Raw genomic sequence first — 12,117 nt, 5'->3', positions numbered from 1 at the left:
AGAAAGATGGGCCTAGGCTGGTGAAACAGGGGTTGGGTAACTTAAAACTTACTTTGGGCCCAGCTGTTGGGCCTCAAAGGGCAGCAGCACATGACAACTTAAAAGAACACGTGAATTAGAAGGAAAGCCCTTTGATGGATGATAATATTGGTCCATCTTCTTCCTCTTCGATCAAGTCAGTGACAAAAGGAAACTGACAATACCAAAGACTGTTTGGCAATGATCTGGGTATAGAGCAACGGGAAAACTCTAGTTTCCCCTGAAAAGGGAAACCCAAAATTTAATAGATGCGGTGGCAAAGGTAAGGAGAAGGTGCAGGAACTAGATTTAGAATTTGAAGAGAGTTCTAGTGAGGACGAGTCAAACTTGAGTGAACACTCAAGCTTGCGCAAGATAGATCAAACATTGCAGATTGATATGAACGAAGCAGAGAGTTTCAACACTGAAGAACTGCTCTTGGGAGAAGAAAAGGAAAAGTCGACCAATACAAAAGAAACAAAGGAATTTGGACGGACAGTACATGCAGTTGAAGTTGAGCATATGACACCTTCCCCTGATTTAGAGAGACTACCTCCTGTGTTCCAGCAAGAACAGGATGCACAGGAAGTGAGACATGAGGAAACATTGAAGATGAGTATGGGGGCAATAGAGAGGGGTGCATTTGAAAAGGTTTTAGGCGCAACCAGAATTGTTAATAATCCCACAACCACTCATCACAGGCAAAATTCAGGGGCTGATTCTGATTTTCTGGGCTCCAAGTAGGACTTCCCAACCACACTTGTCTTCAACCCTCATCCAATGTCTCCAAGTGTGTCCTTTCAGTTTTGGCTACTGATATGTGTGCTCTACCTGAAACAGGTAGAACAACTAACCAACCTGATTGGTTAAGGAGAGGGGGTGGAGATGGGACTGAGATTAGAAGAGGGAAAGGTAGAAGATAGAAGGGGGAGGGAAGAGGAAGTGGAAAGGATTTGGGGCCTAATAAGTGAGATTCTTGAGGATTGGGAAAAAGGAAGAGACAAGTCAGGAGGGTGTGCAAGAAAAGGGTGACCCAATCTTAAGGGAGAATACAAAAGATAAAGGAATTCAGAAGCCAAAGAAGCTTTCTAGAAAGAGTGAAGAAAAAACAAAAAGCAGAAGAAGAAAAAGAAAAAGACAAAAGTGGAAAGGTTGATCCTTGATGTAGAGGGTGATATCGAATTCGGTGGGAGAGGAGATAGACAAAAGCAACAAAGGTAGGGAGGAAAAGTAAAAAGAGGGTTCAGTTTAAGAAGTGAAAACATGAAACTAATTAGTTGGAATGTAAGAGGTTTGAGGAGTGCAATGCAAACGAGTGTGATAAAAGACCTAATAAAAAGAGAGGATCCTGATGTGGTAATGCTGCAAGACACCAAATTAACAGAATTGGATCAAAGGGTGATCAGTAGTTTGTGGAGAGCAAGAGGAATAAGATGGGTTGAGGCTCCATCTTGGGGGGCTTTCAGGGGGTATAGTGATTTTGTGGAAGGATGAAGTGCTTGAAGCAATGGAAGAATTGATAGGTAGGTAGACTGTATCAGTAAAATTCAAGAGCGTGGAGGATAAATTCAATTGGGTGTTAACTAATGTCTATGGACCAAATACTTAGAGAGAAGTGATATGTGGGAGGAATTGTATGCAATTTGGGGTTTGTGGGAAGGTGCTTGATGTTTGGGAGGGAACTTCAATGTGATAAGATTTTCCAATGAAACTTCTAAGCCCAATCAGTCTATCACCACTAATATGAAAAAATTTAATGAATTCATAGACTTGTGTGAATTGAAGGAGATCTCCATGTTGCAATCCAATTTCACTTGGTCCAATTTTCAGGAAAACCCACTACGCTCAAAACTGGATAGATTTCTATTCAATAGATGATGGGAAAATCATTGGGAAGGTTTGGTTTCCAGAGCATTGCCTAGAGTCACTTCAGATCACCACCTCATTAGATTAGGAACAGAAATCTTCTTACATGGCCCTGCTCCTTTCAAATTTGAAAACATGTGGTTGACGCATCCAGATTTTATTCGCAAAGTGGAGGATTGGTGGAAAGAGGGACTAAGAAGAATAACGTGGGAAGGAATCAAATTCCATAAGAAATTGCAAAGATTAAGATCTAAAATAAAGGAGTGGAATAGGAATCATTTTGGAAGGTTAGAAGAAAGGAAACTGACTCTAATTTCCCAGATTGAAGAGTTGGACAATGTGGAAATTGAGAGAAATCTTAGTGTGTGTAATCTGAAGTGCTATACTCGAAGTAGCAAGAAAGAAAAGAGAATGACAGAAAAGAATAGAATGTCGAGCTGTACTAGCCAGTCGACCAGTTCTTTATTTATAGATGAATATAGTACAAGGTACAAGAAATTACTGGGATGCCCCTAATTAGCGATGGGACACCCAGATGACTTAAATCATTAAACAGGATTAGGCCCATTAACACAAGCCCAGTTACAAGATAAGTTAAACATAAGAATGGGCTAATAAGAACTCTTATCAGCCGAACGTAACTCTAACATTCTAACACTCCCCCTCAAGCTAAGCATAGATATCAATCATGTTTAGCTTGCCAAGTATGTCCCTGAACTTTGTTGATGCCAGCCCTTTAGTTAATACATCTGCAATCTGCATCTCTGATGGAGTATAAGGCACACAGAGTTCTCCTGAAATAATTCTCTCTCTGACAAAGTGTCGATCAATTTCAATATGTTTTGTCCTGTCATGCTGCACAGGATTGTTGGCAATGTTGATAGCAGCTTTATTATCACAGTACAGCTTGAGAGGACTATCTGTCTTGATACCAAGCTCATTAAGGAGAGTCCTGAGCCATAAGAGTTTAGCAACCCCGTGTGCCATAGCTCGGTATTCTACTTCTGCACTTGATCTAGCCACAACATTCTGCTTCTTACTGTGCCATGTGACTAGGTTTCCTCCCAAGAATGTACAGTAACCTGAGGTTGATTTTCTGTCTCCAACAGACCCAGCCCAATCAGCATCAGTGTAGGCTTCAATTTCAAGTCTGCTGTTTTTTCTGAATAAAATTCCTTTCCCTGGGCAAGTCTTCAAGTATCTGAGGATTCTTTCCACTGCTCTCATATGAGGGGTCTTTGGTGAGTGCATGAATTGACTGACAACATGTACTGCATAGGCAATGTCTGGCCGAGTAAGGGATAAATATATCAGTTTTCCTACCAACTTTTGGTACCTTTCCTTATTACAGTATTCCTCACCCATTGATTCTTGTAATCCATGGCTTGGTTCTATTGGAGTGTCTACTGGCCTGCACCCCATCATGCCTGTTTCCTCTAGGAGATCTAGCACATACTTTCTTTGACATATGTAGATTCCTTCTCTTGATCTAGCAACTTCAATTCCAAGAAAGTATCTCAGATTTCTCAGGTCTTTGATCTCAAATTCTGAAGCTAAGAACTCCTTCAGCCTCTTCATCTCTCTCACATCATTTCCAGCAATCACCATATCATCCACATACACAATGAATGCTGTAAGTTTGTCATCCTGTCTCCTTGTAAACAATGTATGATCTGCACTGCTCTGAGTGTACCCTACTTTCTTCATGGCCAAACAAAGTCTCTCAAACCATGCCCGGGGAGATTGCTTCAAACCATATAATGCTTTCCTTAGTTTACATACCTTCTTTCCAACATCATATCCAGGTGGGGGTTCCATGAACACCTCTTCATGAAGATCACCATTTAGGAAGGCATTCTTCACATCCAGCTGATGAAGTTCCCAAGAGAATTTTGCTGCTAGTGACAGTAAAACCCTGATTGTGTTGAGCTTTGCTACTGGGGCAAAGGTTTCCTTGTAGTCAATTCCTTCCTTTTGTGTAAACCCCTTTGCCACGAGTCTGGCCTTGTACCTCTCAACTGACCCATCTTCCCTGTGCTTTACAGTGAATACCCACTTGCACCCAACAGTGCCTTTCCCTTCTGGCAGGTCCACCAATTCCCATGTCCTTGCTTTCATTAGGGCTTTCATCTCCTCATTCATGGCTTCTTTCCACCTTGGATCAGATGCCGCCTCTGAATACCTGGAAGGGACACATACAGAGGAAAGAGCAGACACAAAGGAATGATAGGCAGGGGATAAGTGTGAGTAAAAAACATAATCGGCTATGGGATGCCGAGTGGTACAAGAACGAACAGGCTTACGGAGAGCAATAGGAAGATCCAAATCTGAATTGAGTGAATCAGAATTACCTTGGATTGCAGAGACAGATTGATCTGAGTTCAACTGGTTGCAATCATGAGGTTGAGGGGCATTCTTCCTTCTACTGTATGTAAGTATCTCTTTCTCTTGTTTACTGGAACCTTCAGAAGTATCAGCCGAATCTGGAGAAGCAACTGGCACAGTGGAAGTCTCACTAGGTTGACCCGGAATGTTATAGCTAGTAGTAGTGGAAGGTGTTGAAATGGGAACAAAAAAGAAGGGAGAATGAGAATCCTCTTCCAACCCACTACTCTCCCCCTGAAGAGGATTCTGAGAAGACCCGAAATAGGATTGAGACTCAAAAAAGGCTACATCCCTGGTGACATATTTTTTCTTGGAGACAGGATCATAACACTTATACCCCTTCTGCGTAGGAGAGTACCCCAAAAATATTCCCTTTGTAGCCTTAGGATCCAGCTTGGTCTTCTTTGGATCTTTCACATGTATGAAGCATGTACAACCAAAAACCCGTGGGGGAAGAGGAAATTCTAGAAGAGTGGGACACAAAACAGAGAAAGGGGTCTTCATACCCAGTACCTTAGATGGCATCCGATTTATCAGGTATGATGCAGTGAGAACAGCTTGAGACCAATATTGCTTGGGCACATTGTGCTAGAAAAGAAGGGCTCGAGCTGTCTCCAATAGATGTCTGTTCTTGCGCTCAGCGACCCCATTTTGCTGAGGGGTGTAAGCACACGATGATTGATGTAACATGCCTGCATCTTCCATGAATGAGTTCAGGGATCTTTCAAAGTATTCAGCTGCATTGTCTGAACGGAATTGCTTGATCTTTTTATCAAATTGTGTTTCAACCATCTTGCAAAACATCATAGTTATCCGGGGAACTTCTTCACGTCCTTTCAACAGATAAATCCAAGTGCACCGAGAATAATGGTCAATAAAACTGATGAAGTAACAGAAGCCATCAATGGAAACAATGGGTGAAGGACCCCAAACATCAGAATGAACCAAGTCAAAAGGGGCTTGAATTTCATTACTAGAAATTGGATACATTGATCTACATTGTTTTGACATTTGACACACATCACAAATTAAACTCTAACTCGAAATGCCCTTACATAATTCGGGAAACAACATTGCTAAGGAAGAAAAGGACAAATGACCTAGCCTAGCATGCCACAAGTGCAGCCTAGCTATTGACTCCACACTCTCCGGACTAGTAGTAGAAGCTTGCATGGCTGAGCTGACATCTTCATCAAAGTAGTAGAGGCCCCCATACTCATGACCACTCCCAATCGTTTTCCTCGTCAATCTGTCCTGGAAGACACAATGAGAAGGAAAGAAAGTTATACTGCAGTTCAAGTTTTTTGTAAGCTTTCAAACAGACAACAGATTTGAGGTAAGACTAGGAACATGTAGGACTGATTTAAGAGAGAGATCCTTGCTTAGGTCAACCACCCCCTTTCCAGAGATGGTGGAGAGGGACCCATCAGCTACTCTCATCTTATCCTGGCCAGACAACAAATGATATGTGGAGAATAAGGAGGACATATGTGTCATATGGTCAGTGGCTCCGGAATCAATCACCTAAGAGGTAGAATTAATGGAACTAGATGCACTAAATGCAGAGGTTGTACCTGATTTGGCAAGAGAGGTGGAAGCTAAAGAATTGTTCTTCAGACGGGCTAATGCCCGACTGAGAACCTCTACCTCACTAGCTGTGAAGCCCAAAGTACTTGGTCCAGAGGAGTCGGCAGCCTGCCTTGCGGTGGAAGATGACACTGTCTGAATACTCTGTGAGTTGTCACTACTGTTGTTGGTGGCAAGATTCCCACTTGCTGTGTGGCCCTTCTGTTGCCTTTTGTCCTTTCTCAGAGCAGCTGGCTTCAGATGAGGGTACAGGACCCAACATTTCTCCTTTGTGTGTTTCTCACCACCACAATGTGTACACTTGAGGGACTTCTTGTCTGAAAATCTATTCCCCTTAGTGGAGACTAAGGCTGAATGTTCTCCAGGTTGTTCTGTTGACTGTGTCTGGGAGTCAACTTGCATCTCCTTTCTCCTTCTTCATTCCTCACCAGGTAGTAGACATGGTGAAGCTCAGGTAATTCATCTCTCCCTAGAATCTGTGACCTTATACCTTCATATACAGGGTCAAGACCCGCCAGAAACTTGAAGGCTCTGCCCTCCTCAATCTGCTTATCATGCCTCTCCTTATCATTAGCATTTTCCCAATCCAAAATCAAATGGTGGTCAAGCTCTTCCCAGAGGCCTTCCAGTGTTGCAAAGTAGGTTGCCACGGACATGTCTCCTTGCCTTAGGGCTGCAATGTCTTGGTTCAGCCTGTAAATTCTAGCATTGTTCTTTTTCTGGCCATATGTCTTAGATACTTTCTCCCAAATTTTAGCAGTTGTGGGGAAGTGATGAACAGTTCTGGCCACCCTAGGAGTCATAGAGGCCAGCAACCAAGACATGACTGTGGCATTTTCCTTACGCCACACGGTGTATTCAGGATTGCCAATTTCTGGTTGTTTCTTGTCTCCATCCAAATAGCCTGTGAGGTCACGAGAGGTAATGAACAGCATTGCTGAGACAGACCACTCTCTGAAGTTATACTCATCTAGCAGCACACTTGTAATCTGCAAGCTGTGCAGATTAGGGTTTTCTAGGTTTGAGGACCTTGTAACAGGTCTGTTATCTCTAGAGGAAACTTCACCAGATAGTGAGGACATCTTGACTTCAGTCCAGGAGTTGTTCACAGTGCTGTAGTTGATTCTGTTTAGGACTGGCCGAAGTGGTTACAGTGTTCACCGTGCTGGTAGAAGTGTTCACAGTTCGGGTACTGAACCAGTTCAGTACTGATAACCGAAGTAGCAAGTACAGGGCTGCTAACTGAACCAGTTCACAGTGCTGTTTAGGACTGGCCGAAGTAGCAAGTACAGGGCTGTAACTGAACCAGTTCACAGTGCTAGTAACTGAAGTTACTTCAGTTAGGGCTTGTTGTGCAACTTGAAGTAACTGTGTAGTGCAGTAACTGAAGTTCACAAAGTAGGACTGATAACCAACCTGAAGAGAATCTGTAACTGAAGTTACCACAGTTCTGCCCAAGTCTTGCTGGGGCACGAAGCTGCAACTGTAGAGAAGGCTAAGTCTTTACCACTTGTTCTGCGCAAGTCTTGCTGGAGCACGAAGCTACAACTGTAGAGGAAGCTCTCCCTCTTTCGGCTAGTGCTAGGACTGCTGAAATCAGTCCTCAACTAGGTCTGTCCTATACAGACCTCTCTTAGTAGCCCAATAGCTACTCTTTGCTTGAGATAATCTAGTAGGACATCTACTTCTGGGTCTTACTTCTCTTGAGTCCTACAACCAAGAGAAACCCTAGGTTCGAACTTGCTTTACTCTCTTACACTCCTAGGTCTTCACTGCAACAACCCAGAAAAGGAAGAGAGAAGATGAAAAGACAGCAAGAGAAGAGAGTGCGCCTGCTGAAACCAGGAAGGAGCTAATGCTCTGATACCATGTAATCTGAAGTGCTATACTCGAAGTAGCAAGAAAGAAAAGAGAATGACAGAAAAGAATAGAATGTCGAGCTGTACTAGCCAGTCGACCAGTTCTTTATTTATAGATGAATATAGTACAAGGTACAAGAAATTACTGGGATGCCCCTGATTAGTGATGGGACACCCAGATGACTTAAATCATTAAACAGGATTAGGCCCATTAACACAAGCCCAGTTACAAGATAAGTTAAACATAAGAATGGGCTAATAAGAACTCTTATCAGCCGAACATAACTCTAACATTCTAACAGTGTGAAAGAGGGATTTAAAATGGAAATCAAAAAAAAGAATTGGAAGAAGTCCTCAAGAGAGGAAATATCTTGGAGACAAAAGTCAAGACAGAAATGGATAAAGGAGATGGGAATACACAATTCTTTCATGTGATCGCCAATGGAAGAAGGCGCAAAAAATTTGTGGCTAGGCTGGAAATCAATGGAGAGCTAATCTCAAATCCATATGAAATTGCCAGAATCATTGTGGACCACTTTAAATCCCTTTATAAGAGACCTCTGGAGGACAGATTAAGCTTAGAAGGTTTGGAGTGGCCTTTACTAGATGAGGAGGCAGCAAATTGGCTGAAAAGAGATTTTAAGGAAGAAGAAATAAGAAATGCAATGTTCTCCATGAATAGGTCTAAAGCACCAGGCCCAAATGGATTCACAATGGCTTTCTATCAAGATTGTTGGGAAGTGTTGAAAGATGATTTAATGAAAGTCTTTAAGGAATTCTCAAATACACATATTGTTAGCCCTGGAGTTAATGCAACTTTCTTGGCCTTGATTCCAAAGAAAGGTGATGCTAACCATCCAAAGGATTTCCAACCCATTAGTCTAGTGAATAGTGTTTACAAGATAATTGCTAAAGTCCTATCATTGAGGATCAAAGTAATTCTCCCCTCCCTCATCAATTAGTATCAAGGAGCTTTTGTTCAAGGGAGACAAATAGTTGATCAAATTCTAATAGCCAATGAATGTGTAGAGGAGATGAATAGATCTAGGAATGAAGGTTTTGTGTGCAAATTGGACTTAGAAAAGGCTTATGATATAGTTGATTGGGGTTTGGGGAGAGATGGTGCAATTGGATGTTGGGTGTGTACGATCTTGTCATTTTTCTATCCTTGTTAATGGAGTGTGAAAGACTTCTTCACAGCTTGCAGAGGGTTAAGGCAAGGTGATCCCCTATCACCCTTCCTTTTTACTTTAGTGGCAGATGTCTTCAGTAGACTTCTCTCTAAGGCAGACAGAGAAGATGATTTTGGGGGTTAGAGAGTGGGTAGAGACAATGTCCCACTTACTCATCTCCAATTTGTAGATGATATCATTATTTTTTGTGAAGGAGGAGACATTAGGAAAGTCAAGAGATTGAAAAATCTAATCAAGAAGTTTGAAAAAGTGTCAAATATGAAAGTCAATTTGGACAAGAGTTGCATAGCAGGGATTAATTTGGAGGGGATGGTCCTACACAAGATAGCTGATTGCTTAGAATGTCACATCACCCTGTGGCCTCTGACCTACCTAGGGCTTCCCCTAGGTGCAAACCCAATGGAAAGTAGGTTTTGGAACCCAGTTATAGAAAGATGTAAAAACATATTGGTTGCATGGAAGAAAAGTTACATCTCTTTGGGAGGTAGAATCACGCTGATAAAATCAACTCTGGCTAACCTACCCATCTACTTTCTCTCTGCCTTTAGGATTCCACCAAGAGAAGAAAAGAAATTAGAAAAAATTATGAGGGATTTCCTTTGGGAGCCGGGAGAGACTAGAAAGGACCACTTAATAAAATGGGAGGTTGTGTAAAAGAAAGGAAGAAGGTGGTTTAGGTCTAGGGAATGTAAGGAAGAAGAATACAGCTCTGTTAGGGAAATGATTATGGAGATGGCCTCTTGAGAGAGAAAACTTGTGGGTTGAAGTAGTGGCAAGTATACATGGTAGATTGGAGAATGGTTGGGACGTTGGTGTATCGCATAGGGTTACCTTGGCAGTACCTTGGAAAGCAATTCATAGCCTCCTCCCTTAGTTTCTCAGGTACATCAGGTATGATGTTGGGTCAGGGAATTTAATTCGTTTCTAGGAAGACACTTGGTTTGGTGACTGGCCTTTAAAGGAGGTTTTCCTTCTTTGTATTCTATTTTGTTGTATAAAAATAAGGTCATTTCAAATTTTTTGCTTCTTCCTTCTTTGCCTTGGAGTCTTAATTGGGATCTCGGATTTCGTAGGGGTTTGAGGGATGACGAAGCAACTTATCTGTTACAGCTTCTCCTTCTCCTTGATAGTGTTTGCTTAGAGCTTTCTTGTCCAGATAGAAGAATTTGGTTCCCAAGCTCTAAAGGTTCCTTTTCTTGTGCCTCCTTTTTTAAAGCTCTTTGTCAGTCCTCTTCCTCTCTGTCCTTTCCTTGGAAAGAAGTGTGGTTTCCGGTGATTCCCCCTAAAATTTAGGCCTTCTCTTGGGAAGTGGCTCTTGGGATTATTTGCAAAAGAAGAGGCCTTTTTCTGTGTATTTCCCCGAATTGGTGCACTCTGCAAATCTGATGGTGAATCTTGTTACCATTTACTAACTTCCTGTCCATTTGCTACAGATATATGGGATTGGTTTATCTCTTTGTTTGGGTGCAGTTGGAATATGCCAACGGAGATAAAAATGTTGTTTGACCCATCTACCTTTGTGTTACCAAAGGGGAAGGGTAATGTGAAGGTACACTAGAGCAACAGTGGTGTGGACCTTGTGGGAAGAGAAAAATGCCAGAATTTTCCAAGAGAAAGAAAGGAGCAAACAACAAATTGTGGAGTGTGTAATGATTAGGGTCATACACTGGCTACAAACAGTGGAACTATTCAAAAATTTTACATTTGATGATATTTGGAGGAATTGGCCTTTAGTGGCTTCTAGCTCAATGTAGAAGGTTATGGCAACGTTGGCTTGGGCTCCTCCTATTGAAGGATTTCTGAAATTAAACTTCGATGGGAGTAGTCAAGGAAACCCATGCCCAACTGGAATAGGAGGGGTCATCAGAGACAAGGAAGGAAATTTAAGAGCACTCTTCTCAGGACCAGTAGGGAATGGAGACTCCTTAAAGGCAGAATTGTAGCAGCCCTACAAGATGTACAGATTGCAAGAGAGTTAGAATTGGAAAATTTGGTGATAGAAGGGGACCCCAAGGTGGTGGTGGGTTGGCGAAAAAACCCAGATTCAGTGATCTGGGCTGGGTTTACATAAATGAATTGAAGAAATTCAAATGGTTAACTCAGCAGATGGAGGTAACTATACAGTGGGTGGGGAGGGAGGCAAATGCTTTTGCAGATTCTCTAGCTAAACAAGGGTTAACTAGTGAATAGTTGTACTAGGCACAATTGTAACTTTATGATGTTTTTGTATCAATGAGTGAGGCTGCACCTCGTACCTCATAATGGGATGCTTGTAACGAACTATTTATCATTCACTTCTAATGAAATCAATTGAATTTTATCTATCAAAAAAATGCAAAAAATAGAAATAAAAAATAGCATACAAAACATATTCAAGCATGTGAAACTTTTAATCTCTTTATTTCCTTCTCAATTGCATTATTTCAAAAAGTTAATGTGATGTTACATTTCATTCCTAACTCTACAAGTTGCCTTTGTACCAAGCCCCTTGAGGCAAGCTGAAACAAGTCCATGTTAGGGTCTTAAAATTCTTAGTCCCTAAAATATTGAATTTATACTTTTAATTATCTTTTAAAAACATCTTTTATTAGGATGAATAAATGAACAACATTAGCAAATAAGGGGTTCTTGAAGCTTCAATGAGCAAGCGAACAGGAGTGGGGCTCAGAGGGCGGAGCCCCCCAGCCCAGCGACCATGCTTAAAAATACCAAAAAGGGGAAACATAAAAAAGGTGCATGACTAGGCTGAAGCGCAAGACGCATGCCTTTTGAAAGTGGTACAACTAGGACCTAGGCGAGGTGCATAGCTTAAAATGTGCCTCATCTATGCACCTAGGTGCGCCTTTTAAATCACTGCCTCACCATCAGTGTGTTATCCTCTTCATTTTTGTTATTAAAAAATCTCACATCCCTACTACACCATGCACTCCAAAGCAAAGCAAGTGTATGCACACAAAAGCTTCCTTCTTTTTATGTTGAGGAACAACAGCTCATAGATAACAGTTCTATAATACATGATTGTGGTAGGAAAGGGGTTGTGTACGCCATTTAGCAATGGCTGCTCATCTGAAGCTTACCCACGAACAAATAGAGAATTGACAGACATTTAAGTTATCATGTAGATAAGTCATAGGTTGTGCAGAACACATTGTTGGATTCAATTAACAACCAAGCAAAGAGAAAAGTTACAAAGTAACCCAGGTATCTCG

At 41.7% G+C, this 12,117-nt stretch overlaps 1 protein-coding gene across 1 annotated transcript in view; it reads right to left on the bottom strand.

The window, feature by feature from the left end:
* Window positions 1-12,117, bottom strand: part of LOC104586808 (acetolactate synthase small subunit 1, chloroplastic-like) — a 108,607-nt gene that overhangs the window by 74,220 nt on the left and 22,270 nt on the right. The window lies entirely within an intron of this gene.

This window comes from Nelumbo nucifera, chromosome 1 (genome assembly GCF_055504915.1).
Source record: "Nelumbo nucifera cultivar China Antique chromosome 1, China Antique-T2T, whole genome shotgun sequence".
In the NCBI taxonomy this organism is placed as follows: Eukaryota; Viridiplantae; Streptophyta; class Magnoliopsida; order Proteales; family Nelumbonaceae; genus Nelumbo; species Nelumbo nucifera.
This window is presented reverse-complemented; position numbering and strand designations above follow the sequence as displayed.